General features: G+C 38.8%; 1 protein-coding gene across 3 annotated transcripts in view; it reads right to left on the reverse strand.

Annotated features, from left to right (window-relative positions):
- Positions 1–26333, reverse strand: part of LOC106081420 (uncharacterized) — a 334294-nt gene that overhangs the window by 216862 nt on the left and 91099 nt on the right. The gene's annotated exons all lie outside the window — the stretch shown is intronic.

The raw sequence follows: 26333 nt of genomic DNA on the forward strand, positions 1-26333 counted from the left end.
ATATATCAGATTTTGGACCGATTTAAACCATACATAGCACAGTTGTTGGAAGTCATAAAAAAATCGTCATGCTAAATTTCAGCCAAATCGGACAGGAATAGCGCCCTCTAGAGGCTCAAGAAGTCAAGACCCCAGATCGGTTTATATGACAGCTATATCAGGTTATGGAACGATTTCTACCATACTTGACACAGTTGTTGAAAGTCATAACAAAAGACGTCATGCCAAATTTCAGCCAAATCGGATAAGAATTGCGGCCTCTAGAGGCTAAAGAAATCAAGATCCAAAATCGGGTTATACTGCAGCTATATCAAAACATGGGCCGATATGGCCCATTTACAATCCCAACCAACCTAAGCTAATAAGAATTATTTGTCCAAAATTTCAAGCGGCAACCTTTACTCCTTCGAAAGTTAGCGTGCTTTCGACAGACACACGGACGGACGGACGGTGGGACAGACGGACTTAAAATGTCATGTCGATCAAGAATATATTGTATATATAATATATATACTTTATGGGGTCTTAGACAAATATTTAGACAGAATGACGAAATTAGTATAACTTTGTTAAAACATTCTCCCAAAAGCGGTGTCGTCGCAGTGCGTATGCCGTTTGAGCTCGGCAGTTTAAAGGAGCTTAAAACTGAATCGGACAGCACTCATTGTTATGCGAGAAGATATTCTCTGTTCCTCAATGGAATGTTCATGGGCAAATTAGTTTTGTTTGTTTTATTCGATGCAATTCCACCGCCTTATCAAAAAATTGTGTTCAGCATTAGGCTCATCTGGGCGCCCTGGTAGCCGAGTTGGTAGCGTGCTTGGATTACCAGTGCAGGGGTCGTGGTTTCGATTCCCGCCAAAAGCCTTGGTCTGCCGCTACTGTGACACCACAATGGACTTAAAAAATTGCCTAAGTGAGTCTGTAAAGGACTGCCACTCTTACCTAACCTAACCTAGGCTCACCTGGAATGAATAACAGCCACATGTCGTACAAAAAATTGTGAATAAACATAGATTAATTTTTACTCGATTAGCTGAATAGGGTATGTGAAGAGGGCATAGGATTACGACACTGCAAATATTGCTCGGATTATGAAATATTACCAGGGTTAATGCAGGCGAACCCAGGAAGGATGAATACAACCTATTGAGGTCTATATTCAGAACTGTGCCACCAAGATTGCGCTTAGGCTAAGGGGACCTTGAAATGTGAAGACCGAGGAATCACGGGAAAGTAAAAGTCCACACCGCAGGCAGGTTTGGAAGCGATGCTGGATATACAACCTATTGAAGTCTATATTGAGAACTGTGCCACCAAGGTGGCGCTTAGGCTAAGGGGACCTTGAAATGCAGCAAGAGATAGTGTATGGCATCGGTTCCATTCTGGACATTATGGATGCGGTGGGCAAACTGGCAGAATACATGGCACCGATATTAATTCGAGAAAGGATCTTCTGCATTACATTTCTCTGAAGGGAGGAGGGAGGGACTAATGCTGTGTTTGAAGAGAGTTATCCCTTGGTCTTTCCAGATGGCTCCAAGATGGAACTGGAATGGGGGTATACTTCAAGACACTTAACATCAGTATGCCGGCGAGACAGTCAGACGAGTTAGGGTTTTTCAGGGAGCCGCATTGGGTTTGAGGAAAGTGAGATCGAAATGCTTGCCGGAGTGTCTGGAGATCCTAGATGGACTCTGGCTTCACGGCATAGCCCTTGCTTGGATTCACTTCACTGGGAGCGAACTAGTCGCTGGATTTACATATGAGCCACTTGTCAAACAACTGACCATATTAGAGAGAGTGCCCATGCGCAGGCATTGGTGGGGTGGATCCCGAACTATCAGGATACTAAGCCCTTCCATCAACACGAGGGAACTGAAGGAACTGTTGGCCTTTAATAAGAGCACATTGAGTACTATGGCAGGGGTTATAATCGGGCACTGTGCGAAAAGCCATATGGCCGCTAGCACTTGTTTTTTTCTTGTCCGGGTCTACAGGGGCAAATGCTCTCCATGTTTGGTAAGCGGGGTTTCTCCGATATTAGCGATTTTGCAGATGTGTCTCTGGAATGCACATACGTGCATACGTGACGCATAAGCGCTTGCCTTCGACTGTCTTCTTGTAAAATATTTTTATATCCTCCACCGTAGGATGGGATTTAACTAATCTAGTCATTTCGTTTGTAAAACCTCGAAATATTAATCTAGGACTCCATAAAGTACATATATTCATGATCGTCTCGACATTCTGAGTCGATCAAGAAATGGTAGATACTTATTACTGATGTAGGTCGTTGGGGATTGCAAATGGGCCATATCGGTTCAGATTTAGATATATTGGGTTGCCCAAAAAGTAATTGCGGATTATTCATATAGTCGGCGTTGACAAATTTTTTCACAGCTTGTGATTCTGTAATTGCATTCTTTCTTCTGTCAGTTATCAGCTGTTACTTTTAGATTGCTTTAGAAAAAGAGTGTAAAAAAAGTATATTTGATTAAAGTTCATTCTAAGTTTTATTAAAAATGCATTTACTTTCTTTTTGGGCAACCCAATAGCTCTCATATAAACCGATCACATGATATGATTTCTTGATCCCCTGGAAGACGCAATTTTCATCCGATATGTAAGAAGTTTTTCTCTGTTGCTTAATGGAATGTTCATGGGAAAATTAGTAGTGGTAGTAGTTAGTAGCAAAATACACATGCATTTATGTTCGGACTGACCGAACTTAGTACTTTAGATGTTTTGCTGTAAAATCTTGCATACAACTAAACGCAAATTTTGTCGATTTCAGGTGGAATTTAAATGTGAAATTTATATTCAAATAATGCATTGAGAAACCGTCTCAATTTGTGGGAAATAAAATAAAATGCCCGGCCGACACCAGATAACTGTGAGCACCACACAGGCTGGAACTTTGAGCTCCGTCTTGTGTGGTATCAATCGTTATCACAGGAAGATTAGCTGAAAGCTACCGGGCGCGTTCTCAGGTTGCGGATGGTGGAAAGCTCCATTTTTATGCAGAGTAGCTGAAAATGTTGCCGCGGGCAGTCAGCGATTTTCGAGAGGAGAGTCTCAGTGAGGAATCAGGTGGCACTGGCTCTTAATTAAATACTGAGTGTCAATGATACTCGAGATGACAAGGCGAGTTATTGGCGGCTTGAGGCGGGCGTCGGATCTTGGATCAAGCGGCTCGCCACAACGAGGGATGCATGTGCAATCCCACAAAACCCATGCGGTTGGGGCGCTGGCCCAGTAACCCGGACCAGCCCCCGGAAAACTATGGGAACTACTATGAGAAACAAAGGAATAGTAAAAACGCACCCCCCAACGTTGACGATCCACGCAAACGAAAAAAGGACCATAATTTGCGGATCTGCACCTGCACGAGCAGATCAAGGATATTTTCTACGAGCGCCTAGAGAGAGAATATGACCTTCACTGGGAGCGAATGATATTAAAATCGTTCTGGGAGATTTTAATGCGAAGATAGGGAAGGAAGTCATTTTTGGTTCAACAGTCGGATGATAGATTTCGCCGCGGCAAAAAACATGGTAGTTAGTAGCACCAGATTTCAACATAAAAATATTCACAAAGCCACATGGCTGTCAACCGATCAAAATACGAGGAACCAAATTATCACGTTGTGATAGATGGAAGGCATTCATTCAGCGTAGATAGATTCGGATCATTACCTTGTTGCAGCAAAGGTTCGCACCCCTTTGAACATGGCGAGGAAAGTACGATATGACACTACACGGAAGCTGGACATTGAAAAGCTGCAAACACAATAAATGGCAGCGGCATACTTCACACGACTGACCCAACTGCTTGATGAAAACACTACTTGTTCCGATGATATAATGGCGCAGTGGCAAACTATTGCCCACTCCATGCAAAATGCCGCGATATTCGTACTTGGGTACCAGAAGCCTCCTCCATGGTACGACCAAGAGTGCCGAGATGCTACTGAAGCCAAGAATGCGGCATATAGAGCAACACTGTAATCAGTAGCAACGCCAGATGAAGGAGAGGAATCAGGAGAAAAAGAGAGAGGAAAAACGTCTATTCCACAGAAAGAAAAAGTAAATGAAAAGACGTGAGTGTGTGCGAATTAAGAAGTACAGGAGTCAGAATGAAGTCCGGAAATTCTATCAAAGAATTTAACATCAAACCGATGGCTTTGGTGCAGGCACATCCCCTGCAGATACAAAGAAGTAAAATCTGGTAACTGACACAGATAACATTGGCGGCGAAGAGGATACCGCAGAACCAATTCCTGATGATGGTATAGAATGTTTACCTCCTAGTCGGAATGAGGTCCAAGTAGCAGTGACCCGACTATAGAACAACAAGGCAGCAGGTGCCGTCGGGTTACCCGCTGAACTATTAAAGACCGGATGCGACACGATGATGAAGCGTTTGCATCAGCTTATCTGCGCAATTTGGCTAGAACAACGCATTCCCGATGATTGGAACCTCAGCATACTATGTCCCGTACACAAGAAAGGAGACAAGACGGAATGTGCCAACTACAGAGGAAAAAGTCTCCTCCCCATCGCATACAAGATGCTCTCGAGCGTACTGTGTGAAAGATTAAAAGTCAATGGGATAATTGGGCCATATCAATGCGGCTTTAGACCTGGTGAATCCACCCAGGACCAGATATTCACACTGCGCCAAATCCTGGAAAAGACCCGAGAAGGACAAATCAACACCTACCATCTCTTTGTTGACTACAAAGCCGCCTTCGACACTCCTTTACGTTCAAAGGTATTTCAAGCCATGTCTGAGTTTGGTATCCCTGCAAAACTAAAAAGAATCTGCAGGATGACACTTGCTGATACGCGTTCCTCAGTAAGAATAGCAAAGGATCTTTTGGAAGAATTTAATGCCAAACGAGGTTTCAGACAAGGAGACAGCCTATCGTGTGATCTCTTTAATATCCTACTGGAGAAGATTATACGAGATGCAGATGTGAATAGATATGGCACACTAATCACAAGAGAACACATGCTACTCACCTATGCCGACGACATCGATATCATAGGTCGGTCACCGGAAGTAGAAACTACAGCCTTTGAAAGAATCAAAAGAGAGTGAGTGAAAATAGGTCTGGCATTAAATGGAGATAAGACGAAGTGGATGGTTTCAACTCCCAAACCGCCTTGCACAACCGAGCATATAAAGAAAATGGAGAAGATTGGGAACCACAACTTTAAGACAGTCAGTAACTTTATCTACCTCGGCACCGCCGTAACCGAAACGAATGACACCAGTTCTGAGATTAAGCGAAGAATAATTCTGGCAAACATATGCTATTTTGGACTAAGCAAGCAGTTTAGAAACAAGACCCCCTCTCAACAGACGAAAATTACACTATACAAGACACTGATACTTCCCGTGCTGTTATTTGGTTCTGAAGCGTGGGTACTTGTGAAAGCAGATGAAGCAGTGCTTGGAGTGAAAGAGAGAAATATTCTTCGTAAAATATATGGACCAGTTTGCGATAATGGGGAAAATGAACCGACTTATGAACCACGAGCTGTATTGGCTGTATGGCGACGATAGCATAGTTACACGCATCAAAACACAACGGCTGCGTTGGCTAGGTCATGTTGTCAGAATGGATGAAGAAGCTCCAGCAAAGAAGTCTTTTGACACGGTGGTACACGCAAACCGGGAAGATCAAAAGTCCGATGGAAAGATCAAGTTGTGGGAAGCACCTCGAAACTTGGTTCAGAGATTTTAGGATGAGCGCAGAAGATCGAGGCGCTTGGAACGCTATTCTACGTTCGGCTAGTGGAACAAATATTCTGTAAGTAAGTAGAATAATAAAATGTACTCACTGATCGAGCTACCGATATGACTTTATAAATATTTACCAAAATGTTTTTTTTTTTTTTTAATATATAGGTTTATGAAATTATGTTTTCTCATAAGTAAATGGACACAATTTGCATTATGTGTTCACATATAAAACACACCCAAATTCCGCCGCTAGTTATATATGCTTTGCCTCTATTTTGAAGTCAGCAATTCAAACCCTGTCTAAAAGTCAAAATTTAAATACAAACTGCTTTTGTAAAATACGGTGGAATTTGTTTTCATATGTATTTGAGAATGATTTGGTCTGTCTTAAAATCTATCACAACAAAATGAGACAATAAACTATTCATACTTATTCTCTAAGTAATTGTCGTACTAGTGGCATAAATGAGCAGATATAATAAAAGGCGTGGGAATTAATTACAAATGTTTCCATTCAAAAAATCCAGCATTATCGTTGGTATTAAAAAAAAATTAAATAAAAAACCTAAGCTCTAAAAACAAGAGGAAACTGTTTAGCTATTTGTGTTATTATTTTCTATCGCATTTAAAATGTTGCCGTCATCGTCAATCTGCTGATATGGTCGTTGAAACACAATTCGCTCTTAATCGCCTTGCATTGTTTCACGGTTTCAATTTTGTGGTTTTGTCGTACTGCACATTTTAATTGGAAACCAATTGAAACAATTTGAAATTGTTCAGAAGGGGAATGAGAAAGGCCAAACGGGGGAAACCAATCGATGTTTACACGAAAAAAAACACAATTATATAAGTGCTCGACTGCGGTTTAATTTTAATGCGAAAAAGATCTGAACCATGAGTGCTGATCTCTAGCTCTCGACACACTGTTCAATGCTTTTGTTTTGTCTCGAATTTCAATGACAAAGTCATGGTTCTTGCTGGGTTTTGAGGTTGCAAGTGTGTGTGTGGGTGTAATTGGTGACCAAATCGTGTTCATAAAGATTAATGATGTGACCCGATAGCGGTAGAAAGGGTTGGGTTTTCTCATGAAAATTGAAAATGAGAAAATTGATTTTTGATGCTATCAATGGCGATGATCGGAAACTTCCCCCAAACACAAGTAGTTCCAATTCAAATTTACTATACGAAATTGGGTTTGGGAAAAATTATAGCATATGGCATACATAAATTTGAAATGAGCTGTATCTCACCCAATTGGGAATATCTAGAGAAAACATATTGAGAACATTTATATCAACTTATTGTGTAGATTCGATGATGTTACTACATTTAACAAAATTAAATTTTGCCAATCTCTTGAAAGAATTTTATAATGTTCAAGTTTTACTTTTCCACTTAATATTATCTTACAGTCTCAATCAAAAGTATGTGCACATGTATTATTGTTTCATAAATTTCAAAATATGACGTTATTTGTTGATGTTCTTAGGCAAAACAAGTAAAAACGTTCTAAACCACCACCATAGATTCTACTTAAAATTTACACAAATAAACTTATTTGAAGGGAAAAATCAAATCAAATCAGCTGACACGAAAATAGTAGATTAAATTAAAATCAATTGGGGAATCCGATATTGAAATGTGGGACAAAGTTTCTCATAGGAGGTGATTCATTCTTAACCCCCCAGTCCAAAACAAGTACGTTTTGTGGGGCTTGGTTTGGACTCGGGGGTCAGAGGCTCCACACCCAACTACGCCCAGAGAAGTCTGCTAGTAGAAACATCAAAAATGTTTGCTGAAGCATCAGAAAGTTTGCTGAAAATGAGACAGCATTAATTTTTTGCTGAAACAACGAAAATTTTCTGCTATTTTCAGACGATAAAAATTTTGAATTAGCTCAACATGTCAAAAGATACATCCTATATTTTATTATAAGAGGCATATATTGCAATTTTAGTTTTAATTTCTAACAAATTGATCATTTTTTAACGATTTGAAATATCTGCGGACAAAATACCTAAAATTATATTATATATATATTAAATTAATTATATTATATATATTAAACAAAAAAGTTCGCCCGAAATGACTACAAAAGGTTGTTAACCTTTTAGAAAGGCTCTATTTATTATTCTGAAGTTCATAAAATTAAAAAAAAAATCCCTCAATGGCTAAAAAATTTAATTTAAAATCAGCAGGCAATGTTTTGCTGATATTAACAATCTTATTTCTATGGGTGTAGACAACTAAATATGAAACTCAACGTAATTCAGAGTAAAGTAAAAACCGACGTTTTGGGATATGGTCTCTGGGGGTCTCCCCGCACTCAAAGTCCTCAATAAATTATACAAAACTACAAACTTGAAAATTATTGAGATTATGGGTCTCAAAATATTTGCTGTAACAACAGAAAATCAGCTGAAAACGGGACAGCAATAATTTTTTTCTAAGACATTATACTACTTAAGAGTTATAAGTGAAACACAATAATGTTCAAGTGATATATGCACTCATGGAAAAAAGTTTGCTGTAAATAGCAAACACTAACTGCTGAATATTTGTAGTAGCTCTGCAATTTCAGAGCAGCAGGTTTACTGCTGAAAAGACTGTAGTTTGCTGAAAATGACTGCTGTTTAATTATGAAGGGGATGTTAGAAGAAACAAGTAAAAGCGTGTTCAGCCGGGCCGAATCTTATATACCCTCCACCATGGATGGCATTTGTCGAGTTCTTTCTCGGTATCCCTTCTTAGGCAAAAAAGGATATAAAAACAGATTTGCTCTGCTATTAGAGCGATATGAAGATATGGTCCGGTTTGGACCACAATTAAATTATATGTTGGAGAAATGTATAAAATGTCAGTCAATTCGAATAAGAATTGCGCCCTTTGGGGGCTCAAGAAGTAAAATAGAAAGATCGATTTATATGGGAGCTGTATCGGGTTATAGACCGATTCGGACCATAATAAACACGTATGTTGATGGTCATGAGGGAATCCGTCGCACAAAATTTCAGGCAAATCGGATAATAATTGCGACCTCTAGAGGCTCAAGAAGGCAATATCCCAGATCTGTTTATATGACAGCTATATCAGGTTATGGACCGATTTCAACCTTATTTGGTACAGTGGTTGAAAGTCATAAAAAAGTACGTCATGCAAAATTTCAGCCAAATCGGAGAGAAATTGGGCATTCTAGAAGCTCAAGAAATCAAGATCCCAGATCGGTTTATATGACAGCTATATCAGGTTATAGACCGATTTGAACCATACTCGGCACAATTATTTGATATCATAACAAAACACGTCGTGCAAAATTTCATTCCAATCGGATAAGAATTGGCTCAAGAAGTCAAAACCCAAGATCGGTTTATATGGCAGCTATATCAGGTTATGGACCGATTTGAACCATACTCGGCACAATTATTTGATATCATAACAAAACACGTCGTGCAAAATTTCATTCCAATCGGATAAGAATTGCGCACTCTAGAGGCTCAAGAAGTCAAGATCGGTTTATATGGCAGCTATATCAAAACATGGGCCGATATGGCCCATTTACAATACCAACCGACCTACACTTATAAGAAGTATTTGTGCAAAATTTCAAGCGGCTAGCTTTACCCCTTCGGAAGTTAGCGTGCTTTCGACAGACAGACGCACGGACGGACAGTCGGACGAACATGGTTAGATCGACATAAAATGTCGCGACGATCAAGAATATATATACTTTATGGGGTCCCAGACGAATTTTTCGAGTAGGTACAAACAGAATGACGAAATTAGTATACCCCCAGCCTATGGTGGAGGGTATAAAAATAAAACACATATGTAAATGTATGTCTCAGTGGATGTTTATAATCACCACTGAATGTTTACTTTCCATCTTCTTCTTCTTTCGAACCGAACACTGATTTTGGTAATAAAATTCAATGATTTGCAAGCGTTGCTCGTTAGTAAGTCTATTCATAATGAAATGTCAAAGCATACTGAGCATCTTTCTCTTTGACACCATGTCTGAAATCCCACGTGATCTGTCAAATACTAATGCATGAAAATCCTAACCTCAAAAAAATCACCCTTTAGATACAAGTTACTGTTGAATTTTGTATTTCAAATTAGAACAAAATCGGGTAATAAATACAGCTTTTATGATGTTCAGACCCTTAATCGGCAGATCGGTCTATATGACAGCTATATCTAAAAACAGTACGATCTTTACCATATTTAAGTCAGACGTCGGGAGGCTTAAAATAACCCACTGTTTTAAATTTCAGCGAAATCGTGTAATAAATAAAGCTTTTATGAGCTTCAGACCCTCTATCGGGAGATCGGTCTATATAACACCTATATCTATATATATCGTCTGATCTCAACCATATTTACGTTAGATGTCGGAAAGCCTTAAACTACCCACTATTTCAAATTTCAGCAAAATCGGATGAAAGATAAAGTTTTTATGGACACTAAACCCTTTATCGGAAAATCGGTCTATATAGCAGCTATATCCAAATATGGTCCGATTTGGCCCGTTCAAGAACTTAACCGGCGTGCGTCAAACAGACATATCTGTGCCAAATTTCAGCTCAATATCTCAATTTTTGAAGGCTCTAGAGTGAGTACAACAAACACACGGACAGACGGATAGACGGACGGACACACGGACATCGTTAAAACGTCTTAGAATTTTACGACGATTAGAAATACAATATTTATACTTTGTAGGGTCGGAAATTGATATAACGATGTGTTGCAAACGGAATGACTAAATTAATATACCCCCTATCCTACGGTGGTGGGTATAAAAATGCAAGCGAGCTCAGCCACATTTCGAAATGTATACCAATGGATGGTTAGGAACACTCAACCAAATTTGTTATTCAAAACAGCAAAAATGTATGATAAAACAGCAGTTTTTGTCTGTTGAAAATGGTAAAGCAAACATTACTACTGTTTCAGCAAACCTATGGCTGCTGCATTGGCAAATATTTCGATCAGCTAAATCAGCAAACAGAATCTGCTGTTTTAAGTACAAAAATCTGCTGAGTAAAATTTTATTTTGTTTTTTATGTTGGCATGTTACTTGTTTTGATTACTTTAGGCGTTTCTTTAGAATTTTAGTTGGAAGAGAATATTTCAATTTGTGGAATATTGCTGTAAAGAAGCTACCTGATCAACACATTCCTTGTACAGATGACATCGCTTCCTTTGGTATGCAACACCCATTTACATTCGTATTTTATTTTTTCTTTTAACATCCCCTTAATAATTAAGCAGCAGTTATTTTCAGCAAACAATAAAATTTTCAGCAGTAAGCCTGTTGTCAGCAGGCAGTGTTTGCTTTTTCAGCAGACATTTTTCTATGAGTGTAGCTTCTTTACAGTAATGTTCCACGAATAAAGTCATCTCTTGCAGTCCCTAAAACCCTTTACAATAAGATAAGAGCGATTTTGGAGTTGAGATAAATATGGCAATAAAAATGCAACCCAAGTACCTGATTAACTCCCAAATACCTTTTATTTCCATGGTCGGCATGAATGTCGCTTTTGGTAATCTTTTGGGTATGGGAACCTCGGAAATATCGCCTCAAATGTTTTTATCAAAACCGTGCTTTACTCCCAAATACCTTTTTATTCAAGCCCCATATTACCATGTCAGTTAAATTTGTCTGGTTTGGGATGTGTTTTGATGTGGGCGGCCCCCAGAAACCTGTTCCCAAAAGTAGATATCACATGCGTTCTCTATTCCAGATAAATTTGCTTTGGGTTTCATACTGTCCAACATGTAATATTGGTAGGTTTTGGGGTATGAGGCCGCTCCCAGACACTTGGTCCCAAATATTTATACCAGATTTGTAGTTTTCTACACAAGACTTTTCCAACGAAGCGTTCCCCATACACATGGGGATAAACTTGTGTATCAAATTCGTGCTGTACTCTTAAATGCCTTTCATTTGATACTCACACTACCCACATCGAAAACATGTCCGTTTGATCGGGTTTTAGGGTCGTGCGTTTCCCCAGGTTATGTGGATCCAAATTTTGTTCGTATTTCGTGTTTTTGGGTTACCATAATAAACGTAGTTTAGGTACCAAATTTTAAGCAGATTGGATACAAATGGTCCAAAAATTGAGTTTTCTAGTGACAAAAGAACCCAAGAATCCCTTTTCATGGTACTCAAAAGGCGTATTCAAAGAGTTACATTTCTCTAAAAAATCCCTTTCAAGAAAGTCCCATATTGTAGCAATTGGTCTATATGCCCGCTTGGGCGATTTTTGGGGAGTGCGTGTACCCCTAGTAACATAACCACATATTTGTATATTTACAGCAAATGCAAACTTCTCACATATCAATGAGTGCTGTCCGATTCAAGTTTAAGCTCAATGATAAAGGCCTCCTTTTTGTAGCCGAACGGAGTGCCGCAGTGCGACAACTCTTTGTGGAGAAGTTTTTACATGGCCAAATGATCAGTGGATCACCAAATGGTACAGTTCCTCACAAATGTCGCCAGTATTAGGGGATAACCATCTCTGAAAATTTGTTCAGATTTTCTCGCCTTTCGATTTGAACCCAGTCCTTCAGCGGCCTCCTTTTTATAGCCGAACGGAGTGCTGCAGTGCGACACCTCTTTGTGGAGAAGTTTTTACATGGCCAAATGATCAGTGGTGATCAGTGGATCACCAAATGATACAGTTCCTCACAAATGTCGCCAGTATTAGGGGATAACCATCTCTGAAAATTTGTTCAGATTTTCTCGCCTCTCGATTTGAACCCAGTCCTTCAGCGTCAGAGGCAGACACGCTAACCCCTGTGCTACGGTGGCCTCCATGTTTGGGTTACTATTGTGGTAAGAACAAATATTCCAATAAATCGGTCAATCATTTCTGATATATCTCAGATATACCGCTAAATATAGGGACGCTTGGTTTTCATTTTATAACATGTTAAATGGGTCCTAAAAACGTTTGGCCTGAGAACTCAATACCCTTTTGAAGTTTTGCTCTACTGACACAGAACTTCTATCACCATTTGAAATATCCCACCCTGATATTTGCTGTTCTGCAGAGTAAACTGTGTCTAGTCGCAGAATTTTTGACGTTGTAATTAATTTGCAGACAAATGACCAACAAAAATATTCGAAATGTGGAAACATTTCAAAAATTTCACATCAAACCACTTATTCTTCTTTTCACAATTCATTGAGGGGTCCCTTATACCTTGATGACACTCTGATGTCTGCATACAGGTTAAAAGATATTTAAAGGTACGTCTTTAACTTTCACAATATTATCTTAGTATGTTTGATATAAGACCGTAATGTTTACGTCGCCACCATGACTGATATTGGCGTAATTAGCAGTCTTAATGTGCATGTCCATACTTTGCAAGCTCCATGTATGAAGAATGTTCTTCATTCTCATGTTGAATTTTCAGCAAATCTGAAAAATCAACATAGTTTTACTGAATGTCTAATGTGCCAAAAAACGAAACAAACAAGAATAAGAGGCAAGGTGATGAAATTGGATTTTTTAGTGTTAGCGTACATCGCAATCACCACACACGTTACCATAAAGTCAAAAAAAAAAAATATTTCTTTTTTTAATGGTCATTCTTCAATTCGCCTTTGGTAATGACTTGGTGCTGCTTCTCCTATTTCACCATACCGGCAATATTTGAACTCTATGCGGCTATAGCAAAAAAGAGTAAAATACTATAGCAAAAGTTAAGATATGCGGAAATGGCAAATGATTGCTGGAAAAATTGGCAATTCAGTTAGAAAGACATTGAAGATAGGCTAAGAGAGGCAGGCCCGAATCTTGGGTTTCCATAACTAGTTTTGTGGAATAATTTTTTGTGCCTACTACCAACAGTTGATGCTTCTTGGGGCTCTAAAAATCAATTTGGGTGATGGTTTTATATTGCCGCTTTATCCAAACTTAATGCGTTATCGCAATCCTTTTGCAATCTCCAAGACTTAAATCAAAAGAAATATCTATGCACAATTTCTATCTAAGTTTCTTCTGTAACATCAACGATATTTCAATATTAAGGTTCCTCCCATGGAGCCAAGACTGATGAGATGTACCACAGAGCGACACCACTTCGTAGAGAAAATATACATGGTTGTGGGAATTGATTATAGTGGCAGTCTGAACAGACTCACTTAGGGTGATTTCGATTCTGAAAAAAATGTTACACTTATACGGAACAGCATTTTGCAAATATCCTTCCAACCCTCTCATAGTGTTACCCCTTACTTTGCATTTTCCATCGAACATGTTAATTTGACCATATGAGTCATTTCGACCTATTAATATGGTAAAAATCGCAACCTCGTCTTCGGATTAAGAACTTTCTAGCAATGCATCTTATATGCCGTTAGCTAAATAAAACGCGTACACTTATTAATTTTTATAAATTTACTAGCCGAACCGGGCCCGCCCCGTCTTCATTAACTCTCTAATATCTTTTTTGGTTGGGGACACTTCGTCCTGAATGCGGATATCGAACTCGTCCCATTGTAGCCTATGACGCTGAGCGCGTTCGAATCCTGGCGAGAACATCAGACAAAGCGGTGTTTATCCTCTCTTAATGTTGGCGACATTTGCTAGGTGCAATGCCATGCATGGTCATTAAAAAAATGTTCCCCAAATAGGTGTCGCACTGCGGGACGCCTTTCGGACTCGGCTTTAAAAAAGGTCCCTTATCGTTGAGTTTAAACTTGAATCGGAAAACACTCATTGATGTGTGAGAATTTGCCCTTTCTCGGTTCCTGGTGGTAATGTTCTTCCTTAGGGTAATGTTCTCATTAGGGGAGGGATGGCACCTCAGACATTTCGACTCAAATATGGATATCAAATTCGTGCTGCACTTCTAAATTCCTTTAAATTGAGCCCTATATATCCATGGCCGGTAAATATGAATCGTTTGGAGGGTGTTTTGGGGCTGGGGCGACCACCGGCACTTTGCACTGCTAATAGTGCAATAGATATCAAATACTTTCTTTATTCCCAACGGAAATAAAGTTCAGTTTAGGGGGTGCTTTAGGGCGTACTTCAAACACTTGGCTCCAAAATTGGGTATCAAAATCGTTTTCTACTCTCAAATACCTTTCATTTGAGTCCCATATTGCCATAATGGGACCAATAACCCATTTGACATATATTTAGGAGGAAAAGCGCCACCTAGACTTGAACGCAAATTTTAATGTCATATTCGTAATCTACTCCACTTGAGTATCATATAGCCATGGTCGGCTAATATGGCCATTTGGGGGTATTTGGGGGTGGGTGACCTCCCATTACTTGGACCTAATGTTTTATGCCATATTTGTAATCTACTGTCTAATACTTTTCATTTAAGTCCCATATTGATATAAACTTGGGGGGGGGGGGGGCGCCCGCTGGGTACTTGGACCCAAATTTTAAAACGATATTAGTTTTGTGGTCTCCAATACCTTTCATTTGATACCCTTATTGTGCCCATCGGACCACTTTCGGATATGGGTAGCGTTTTTGGGGCAAGGGGGAGGGTCCGCCTCCACCCGATATCTACAAATTATGTAGCCTATGTGTCCTTCCAGGCAAACATACACAATCTATGAAAATTGAAAGAAAATCGGTTCAGCCAAGTATCATATAGTCATAATGGGTCTAATGGCGTTTTTGAGGAGTGGCATGAGTCCCTACACTTTGAGCTGATTTTGTATGCCAGATTCGAAATCTACTTCCGAATACCTTTCATTTGAGCCCCAAATTGAAATGAACGTCCAATATGTCTGTTTGGGGGAGCTTTGGGGTTGGGGCGGCTCGATGGGTACTTAGACTCAAGTTTGAATACCATATTCGTATTCTACTCTCCAATACCTTTCATTTGACACCCATATTGTCCCGATCGGTCCACTTTTGATTTTGGGTTGTGTTTTTGGCGTTAGGGCCTATTATATAGCCTATGTTTCCTTCCAGACCAACCTAAACAATATGCGAAAATTTCGAGAAAATCGGATATGCCGTTTTTCAGTCTATACGGAACAAACAAACCGAGTCCCATATATCCGTGATTGGCTAATGTGCCCTATACTTCGACATGAATTTGTATGCCAGATTCGTTATCTACTCCCGCATTTGATACACATATTGTCCTTATCGTTCTACTTTAGATTTTGGGTGGTGTTTTTGGGGTAACGGTGGAGGGTCCGCCCCTTCTGTTATCAATATTTTATAAAGCCTATTCCTACGTTCTGACCATATTCGTAATCTACTCCCGAATATCTTTTATTTGAGTCCCATATTGTCATGATCGTCAAATAAACCTATTTTAAGGGGCTTTGGGGCTGTGGCGGCCCCCAGGTAATTCGTACTCTACTCTTGAATACCTTTCATTTGAATCCCACATTGTACCGATCGGTCCACTTTTATTTTTAGTAAGGGGGAGGGTCCGCCCCTCCCGATATAGCCTATGTTTCCTTCCAGACCAACCTACACAATCTGTAAAAATTTCAAGGAAATCGGTTCAGCTGTTTTTGAGTCAAACAAACAAACAAAACGACAAACAAACAAACACAAATTAAATTTTATACATTCAACAAATTTTGCATTTCTTTTCTTCTATTCAAAAAAAAATTTTGCACCCATACTTGACACGGTGTAACAAATGCAACATTTTTCCATTCTCTGTACAAATACTACACCCCATGGTGGGGTTACATATTTTTGGATAAACGAACACAAAATTTCGATTTCATGATGTTTGCACAATCGAAATCACCATTAGACATCACTTGTCCATTGCGATCTCAGAGTATCAAAAGACCAAAACCGACGGTTGGAATTGAACCCAAAGCCCTCGCACAGATAATCTGAGCTCGGTACAATCTTGGCGCTCTGTGCGCTTAAGTGATTAACCACCACTGAATTTATTTCTGATTGAAGTCATCATAGTCTATCTAGATTACTCGTGTGCTACGTTGTCCTCCATATTTGAATAAATTAAGAACAAAACAAAATATTCTGGTTTAGCAACCATTGACGATCCATAGATGAAATACATCAATAAATTGATGCTTCACAAATAACTTGTGTTGTGCCTTATCATGTAAGAACAACTTCTTGCAACATACTTTTAACAAGTCTCACTTTGATAGTTATCATTATTAGTGTTTACAAAATGCCGGTACTGAAACTCCTACGAATGTCTTCGCCATGGGATGTTTGGATAATAATGATTACAATCATTACAAGTTGGGTCGACAAAGAAGAAGATTCTTCTCATGACTAGCAAGCAAGTTTTTGTTATTCTCTTCATAGTGATGCCGTTGTTATTTGACCTCAAAATTGAAAGCAATCTCCGAACACAATTTTTGCATCTCTGTTTTGTAGGATGTTCGTGTAAAAAATTAAAGAAAAGAAAATTTAAGAAAAGAATTGCAAATTGCATTGCATTATAAAATCGAAACTTTTGGATGACTATTTAGCAGAAAAACTAGGGATATTTTATCAAATAATAATAATAAGAAAAAAATTTTCCCATGAGCATTCCATTAATGAACATACAGCATATTTATCTTAGTGATGATTTAATCTTAAAATGCTAAACGGATTTCCCGAAAACATGTCAAAAAGAGAATATTGTGTTTTTGGTAGGTTCCTACCAAAATTGGTATGCAAATACAAATTTTGCCCATGAACATTCCACTAAGAAACTGGGACAAACTTATCACATATCAATCAGTTCGATTCAAGTTGTAAGCTCAATGGTAAGGGGCTTCCTTTTATAGCCGAGTCCGAACGGTGTGCCGCAATGCGACCTCTCTTTCGAGAGAAATTTTACATGGCATAGTACCTCACAAATGTTGCCAGCATTTGGAGGGGAAAACCACTGCTGAAAATTTAGCATAATTGTTAGTTTTTTATTTCCTTGATTGGTTGGTTTCTTGGACCTACATTTTTCGTAGGTTTTCCCATCCCAGTAAATTACTGAAAAAAATGGTCGATGATAACTCAAAATACGTTTCTTTGTAATCGTTAAGAGTGCAGAACAAAGCCATGGATGTCGAGGGGCCGAATAGTATTACATATGGTATAAATGCTTAAAATTTCAGTAAAAACGGCGTAAGTTCTGATATTGACTGTAACTGGTACGAATATTAAGGAATTTCTTCCAAACTTCGTAAATTTGGTGTAGAAAATGCGTTTTTTGTGCGTGGAATACCTTCAATCGGTAATCAGGGCTATGTGGCAGCTGCATATAAATATGGTCAGATTTAGTCCATACTCAGATGTTGAGGGTTCCATGCAACTCACTGTAACATCGAATATGGGTAGTATAGCGAATTTTTGGGCTCAAACATTTAAATCGGGAGATCCCTTCATCCAAACTCGACGTGGTTGTTCTTTGAAATTGGGGCAAAACTACAACTTTCTGAACTCAAGATTTCTTATCGAGAGATCGGTATAAAGGCTGCTGTATTAGGATATAGGCCATCTTTGAACGTAAGGCTATAGAGTGATTTCGACAATAAGACGGACGGACATATCTAGATCCTATACGAATAACGATGATCTAGTACTTTGTAGCGTTGAAAAATGGCTGACTCTTCTGCGGTGGGAATAAAAACATATGCCACATTTTTGGCTTGTAAAACATATAGACTCTTCTCGCAATTTAACACTTTTAACTAATAAATGAAGAATTTTTAAATTTCTAATGTTCGGGCCGATCAACCTTAAATAGTTTTTACTTTGTTGATACCGGATTTGTCGACTTAAAGGTTAGGTAAGGTAGAAGGAAAATCCACGGGACTTAACCCATCCTATGTTTTTGCAGACCAAGGCAAGTAATTGGAAAGTTTGGATAAGTTTTTAGGCCTCGAACTGACATGTTTGTCCGCCCGTCTAAGGAAATCACCGTACCGGACGGACGAACAAACAATTTCCTTTTGAAATCTTGTACAGTTCGTTCCTAATGATGTTGTTCGGTGGGAATTGTAAAAATGCCAAATCGGTTCATATTTGGATATAGCTCCCTAGCAACTTGCACGAAGCCTTTTGAAATTGGACAAGATCGGTTCAGCTTTGGATATAGCTCCTGTATATATGTTCGCCCAAATTTTAGAAATATTGCAATAAAGTGCTCAATTGTTAACCGATTCTCTCCAAATTTGGCAGGAAGGAGTTTCTTACAACTCTTGAACTATATTGAAATCGGTTCAGATTTATATATAGCTGACATATATGCCACTGCAAGCGCATGTATTGACAAATCTTGCCATTATCCACAAAGCTTTCCTCGACGACTGCCACAATATCTATAGAGTTTGGTCGAAATCGGTTCAAATTTAGGTATAGTTTCCATACATATGTTCGTCAGATTTTGGGTAACTTGCAATAATTTAACTCATCTGAAAACATCCGCCGAAGTCCATCAAAATTGGTTCAGAATCAGATATAGCTCCGACTTTGTGCAAGTCGTCGTTGTTTTAAAATGATGTGTGATGACGACAATATGAATTTTTTGTGAATGGATTCATAGGCAATAAAAATAGCATTCAAACCATTCTCAGGTACGAATCTCTTGCGTCGGACGGTCATCCCACCCCCAACAGGACATGTTTACCGATTGGAACTATATGGCAGAGAACAAATTTGTTTTAACAGTTGGGCCCCAAGTATTTCGGTCCCCGTCCCTCAAACAACACCCCAACAGAACATGTTAACCGATTGGGCTAATAGGGATATCAAATGAAAAGTATGCATTGGCAGCCTTTTTATACCCTCCACCATAAGATGGGGGTATACTATTTTCGTCATTCTGTTTGTAACTCCTCGAAATATTTGTCTAAGACCCCATAAAGGATATATATTCTTGATCGTCATGACATTTTGAATCGATGTAGCCATATCCGCCCCTCCGTCCAACTATTAAAGGAGTAAAACCAGCGCTTGAAATTTTTCACAAATACTTCTTATTAGTGTAGGTCGGTTGGAATTGTAAATTGGCCATATCAGTCCATGTTTTGATATAGCTGCCATATAAACTAATCTTGGACTTAACTTCTTGAGCGACTAGAGGGCTCAATTCGATTTGGCTGAAATTTTGCATGAGGTGTTTTGTTATGATTTCCAATAACTGTGTTAAATATGTTTGAAATTTATCCATAAACTGATATAGCTGTCATACAAACCGATCTGGGATCTTGACTTTTTAGGTCTCTAGAGGGCGCAATTCTCATCCGATTTGGCTGAAATTTTGCACGAACAACAGTGCTAAGTATAGTCGAAATCGGTCCATATCCTGATATAGCTGCCATATAAACCGATCTGGGGTCTTAATTTCTTGATGCAATTATTATCCGATTGGACGGAAGTTTTGTACAACGACTCCTCCCATGACCTTTAATATAAGTGTCAATTATGGTCTGAATCGGTCTATAGGTTGATACAGCTCCCATATAAACCGATCTCCCTATTTTACTTCTTGAGACCCTAAAGGACGCAATTCTTATTCAAATTAGCTGAAATTTTACACAATGACTTCTACTATGCACTACATAATTCAATTCGATTATAGTCCGAATCAGACCTTAACTTGTTATAGCTCCAATATCGAAGCATTTATTTAGTTTTATACTTTGTTGGCCTAAAAAGAAATACCTGTAAAATAACTCGACACATGAGATCCATGGTGGAGGGCATATAAGATTCGGTCCATGTTTTGATATAGCTGCCATATAAACCGATCTTGGGTCTTGACTTCTCGAGGCTCTAGGGGGCGCAATTCTTAGCCAATTGGAATGAAATTTTGCACGACGTGTTTTGTTATGATATCCAAATACTTTGCCAAGTATGGTTGAAATCGGTCCATAACCTGATATAGCTGCCATATAAACCGATCTTGGGTCTTGACTTCTTGAGCCTCTAGAGTGCACAATTCCTATCTGATTGGAATGAAATTTCGCACGACTTGTTTTGTCATGATATCCAACAACTGTGCCATGTATGGTTTAAATCGATTCATAACCTGATATAGCTGTCATATAAACAGATCTGGGATCTTGACTTCTTGAGCCTCTAGAGGTCCCAATTATTATCCGATTTGCCTGAAATTTTGTACGACGGATTCTCTCATGACCATCAACATACGTGTTTATTATGGTCTGAATCGGTCTATAGCCCGATACAGCTCGCATATAAATCGATCTCTCTATTTTACTTCTTGAGCCCCCAAAGGGCGCAATTCTTATTCGAATTGGCTGACATTTTACACAGGTCTCCAACATATAATTTAATTGTGGCCCAAACCGGACCATATCTTGATATCGCTCTAATAGCAGAGCAAATCTTTTCTTATATCCTTTTTTGCCTAAGAAGAGATGCCGGGAAAAGAACTCGACAAATGCGATCCATGGTGGAGGGTATATAAGATTCGGCCCGGCCAAACTTAGCACGCTTTTACTTGTTTTTTTTAACTTACTCACTTCGACTATTGTAGTCCATTGCAATACCACAGAAGCGACAGACCAGACATTTGGTGGGAATCGAGCACGCTACCAACTCAACTACCGGGGTTACCAAGAAGTGTATATATATAGGATATGAAATTTTGGACCAAGGTGTCTGGGGGCATCCCACCCCCAATAGAATCCCAAAACGGAAAGGTCGTTGGAAGTCGACTACAAAACTATGTATGTCACCAACCCAAAAGCTCGCCGTTCGGAAGAAAGAAAAAGTCTTTAACAATAGAATACGTGTCTGATAATAATATTAGGGACCAAGTATTTAGGTGACCGCTCAACACCCAACTGGACATGTCGCGATAAAATTTAACGTTTTTGACGACAGAGTACAGATTTTATATCACAGTTCGGGACTAAGTACCTTGGGTGACGACTCCCCTTCCGACAAAAAAAATCAATAGTAAACCAAACAGGCATGTATTTCTGTATGTGGAGCTTAAATTAAAAAGCTATAGGAATTACGTGCAATTATGATATCCAAATTTCGGCAAAGTCTTTGGGAGACCACCCTTCTCAAAAATATTCCCAAATAGACATTTAATGCGACCCGGAAAAATAAAAGGTACATTAGAGTAGAGAATGAATCTGATAACGAAATTTAGGTAAGGATTTTCAATATCAAACTCATATTTTAATGATATGGGTTTGAAAACAGGTAAAAACAAAATAGGTAAACCCGCGTGGGTTAAAAGAGGATGATGCATAAGGGGCCGGGTTCAGTTAGCTCTTTAACTAAAACAAGTAAGATCGTGCTAAGTTCGGCCGGGCCAATTCTTCTATAGCCTCCACAATGGATCGCATTTGTCAAGTTCTTTGCCAGATATTTCTTTATAGTCAAAACAAGTAAGCGTGTGCTAAGTTCGGCCGGGCCGAATCTTATATACTTAGCACATTTATTGAAAGTCATAAAAAAACACCTCAGCCAAATCGGATGAGAATTGCGCGCTCTACTAGCTCAGTATGTCAAGATCCAAGATCGTTTTACATGACAGCTATACAAGATTATGAAGCGATTTTTATCATACTTAGCACAGTTATTGGAAGTGACACCAAAACAATACGTCAAATCGGACAAGAATTGCGCCCTCTAGAGGCTCCAGAAGTCAAGACCCAAGATCGGTTTATATGGCAGCTTTATCAAAACATGGACCGATTTGAACGATACTAAGCGCAGTTGTTGGAAGTGATACCAGAACATCAAGTGCAAAATTTCAGTCAAATCGGAAGGGAATTGCATCCTCTAGAGGGTCAAGAAGTCAAGGCCCAAAGTGGGTTTATATGGCAGCTATATCAAAACATGGACCGATTTGGCCCATTTACAACCAACCTACACTAATAAAAAAGTATTTGTGCAAAATTTGAAGCGGCTAGCTTAACTCCTTCGAAAGTTAGCGTGCTTCGATAGACAAACGGACGGACGAACGAACAGGCGGACGAACATGGCTAGATCGACTTAAAATGGCATGACGGTCAAGAATATATATACTTTATGGTGTCTCAGACGCATATTTCGACGTGTTACAAACAGAATGACGAAATTAGTATACCCTGATAACAATTGCTACGCTATTGGTGCTATATCGTATAATTAACCAATTCAGACCATATTTGGAACGTATCTTAGGGGTCATAAAAACTGTGCAAAATTTAAGCCAAATCGGACTAGAATTATGTCCTCTAGAGGCTCAGGAAGTAAAATTGGGAGACCGGTTTAGTAAAGCGCTATATCAGGTTATGACCCGTGATGATTCGACCATATTTGACACGTATATTTAGGGCTATAGATAAAGTCAGTGTGCAAAATTTCAGCCAAGTCGGATAAGAATTACACTCTCTAGAGGCTCAAAAGTAAAGTTTTGAGATCGGGTTATATGGGAGCTTTAACAGATTTTGGACCGATTCGGACCATACTTAACACATCTGTTTAATGTCATAGAATTAAATTTCAGCAAAATCGGATAAGAATGCGCTCTATAGAGGCTTAAGAAGTATAATTGGAAGATCGGTTTATATGGCAGCTATATATAAATAGGGAGCGATATGACCAATTTACAATCTCAACTGACATACACTAATAGGAAGCAATATTTCAAGCATCAAGCATTACTCCTTCGAAAGTTAGCGTGGTTTCCACAGACAAATGGACAAACGGACAGACAGACAGCAGGACATGTCTATATCGACTAAAATTGTCATGGTTGATGTTTTTGTAACATAACATGGAATGACGAAGTTAGTTAATCCGATACTATTGTGTAGGCAATAATTTATATTCATTCATATTCTCAACCAAAATATAAATACCTTAAAATTCGTAGGAATGTTAACTCAAACTTTTGTTTCTGAACAAAATATATGTCTCGTATATTAACGCAAGGATTAATCATTGTATGAGAAAGTAGAAACAAGTAAAAGCGTGCTAAGTTCGGTCGGGCCGAATCTTATATACCCTCCACCATGGATCGCATTTGTCGAGTTCTTTTCCCGGCATCTCTTCTTAGGCAAAAAAGGATATAAGAAAAGAGTTGCTCTGCTATTAAAACGATATCAAGATATGGTCCGGTTCGGACCACAATTAAATTATATGTTGGAGACCTGTGTAAAATATCACCCAATTCGTATAAGAATTGCGCCCATTGGGGCTCACGAAATAAAATAGAGAGAACGATTTATATGGGATCTGTATCGGGCTATAGACCGATTCAGACCATAATAAAAACGTTTGTTGATGGTCATGAGAGGATCCGTCGTACAAAATTTCAGGCATATCGGATAATAATTGCGACTTCTAGGGGTCAAGAAGTCAAGATCCCAGATCGGTTTATATGGCAGCTATATCAGGTTATGAACCGATTTGGACCTTATTTGACACAGTTGTTGAAAGTAAAAATAAAATACGTCATGCAAAATTTCAGTCAAATCGGATAGGAATTGCGCCCTCTAGAAGCTCAAGAAGTCAAATCCCCAGATCTGTTTATATGACAGCTATATCAGGTTATGGACCGATTACAACCATACTTGGCACAGTTGTTGGATATCATAACGAAATACTTAGTGCAAAAATTCATTCAAATCGGATAAGAATTGTGCCCTCTAGAGGCTCAAGAAGTCAAGACCCAAGATCGGTTTATATGGCAGCTATATCAGGTTATGGACCGATTTAAACCATACTTTGCACAATTGTTGGGTATCATAACAAAACACGTCGTGCGAAATTCCATTCCATTCGGATAAGAATTGCGCCCTCTAGAGGCTCAAGAAGTCAAGACCCAAGATCGGTTTATATGGCAGCTATATCAGGTTATGGACCGATTTTAACCATACTTGGCACAGTTATTGGATATAATAACAAAACACGTCGTGCAAAATTTCATTTCAATCGGATAAGAATTGCGCACTCTAGAGGCTCAAGAAGTCAAGACCCAAGATCGATTTATATGGCAGCTATATCAGGTTATAGACCAATTTTAACCATACTTTTCACAGTTGTTGGATATCATAACAAAACACGTCGTGCAAAATTTTATTCTGATCGGATAAGAATTGCGCACGCTAGAGGCTCAAGAAGTCAAGACCCAAGATCGGTTTATATGGCAGCTATATCAGGTTATAGACCGATTTGAACTATACTTGGCACAGTTGTTGGATATCATAACAAAACACGTCGTGCAAAATTTCATTCCAATCGGATAAGAATTGCGCACTCTAGAGGCTCAAGAAGTCAAGACCCAAGATCGGTTTATATGGCAGCTATATCAAAACATGGACCGATATGGCCCATTTACAGTACCAACCGACCTACACTAATAAGAAGTATTTGTTCAAAATTTCAAGCGGATAGCTTTACTCCTTCGGAAGTTAGCGTGCTTTCGACAGACAGACGGACGGACGGACAGACGGACGGACATGGCTAGATCGACACAAAATTTCACGACGATCAAGAATATATATACTTTATGGGGTCTCAGACGAATATTTCGAGTAGTTACAAACAGAATGACGAAATTAGTATACACCCCATCTTATGGTGGAGGGTATAAAAATTAAAAATATTTTATTTGAAACAATTATGAAAAACAAAAAACATTTCTGGTGTGTTTTTTTAAGATTCGGTTTTATGTGTTAATGTGAATTCGTGGTAAGTTGTTATTTTTCAAAAACAGATATTTTCGCGAAAGCTAATCTTTACTATCGCATAAAGCCAACAATCATCGTCTGTCAGCCCAACTAACATGGACATATTTATCTTACAAAACAGTAACCACATTTGTTGTTACCGGACCATGGCTGTTACTAGGAAGCACATGTTTGTGGCTTTTCACTGCAGTGTGGCTGTCTCCGCAAGCAATCACATGTGCGAACAAAATCCCATGGCTAATTGCTGATTTCCTATCACAGCCTTAAAGAGAATCTAATAAGCGTCCGAAAGAGAAACTTTCTAGTTTTTCTAACTAGTCAGTGGTATCTACCGAAGACCTCAATGAAAGTAACATTCGACCTAAAAACAACATCAAACCCCCCGTCTCGTAACCCTGAAGTGACCAATAATAACAAAATTATCCCGCATTTAAGTTGGCCCTGCATATTGAGGTTAAATTGTTAACTGCTTTGAGATGCTATATATACGACTCGTCTTACCAATGTCTGACGTTCATTACATTAGTTTTTTTTTTTTTTTGAGACAACCTGCCAGCCAAGCAGCAATCGTGGGTCTAACACTTTAATGGTCATGATGGCGTTGATGATGGTAATGACAACTTTCCGGTAGAGTAGAACGCAAGTGGGGGAGTTTGACATAACGCTTAGCTTACCTTGAATTGATTCGCGGTGACTCGGAGTTATAAAACTTAGCGAGTAGAGAAATATCTCGCTTGAAATCGCACAGTCATGCTTGTTATAAAATTCACAATGAAACACTTGAAAATGTCTCAGTTCGCATTGTATGAAATCGTTTTTGTTTTTATGAAGTGTGAAACTATGCCTTTGCTACTTTTCTTTTCTACCAATGAAAACATAAACAATCTTTAGTCTTCATATAAGCAACGAAGTTGTCATTAACACTTTGTGT

This window comes from Stomoxys calcitrans, chromosome 4 (genome assembly GCF_963082655.1).
Source record: "Stomoxys calcitrans chromosome 4, idStoCalc2.1, whole genome shotgun sequence".
Lineage (NCBI taxonomy): Eukaryota > Metazoa > Arthropoda > Insecta > Diptera > Muscidae > Stomoxys > Stomoxys calcitrans.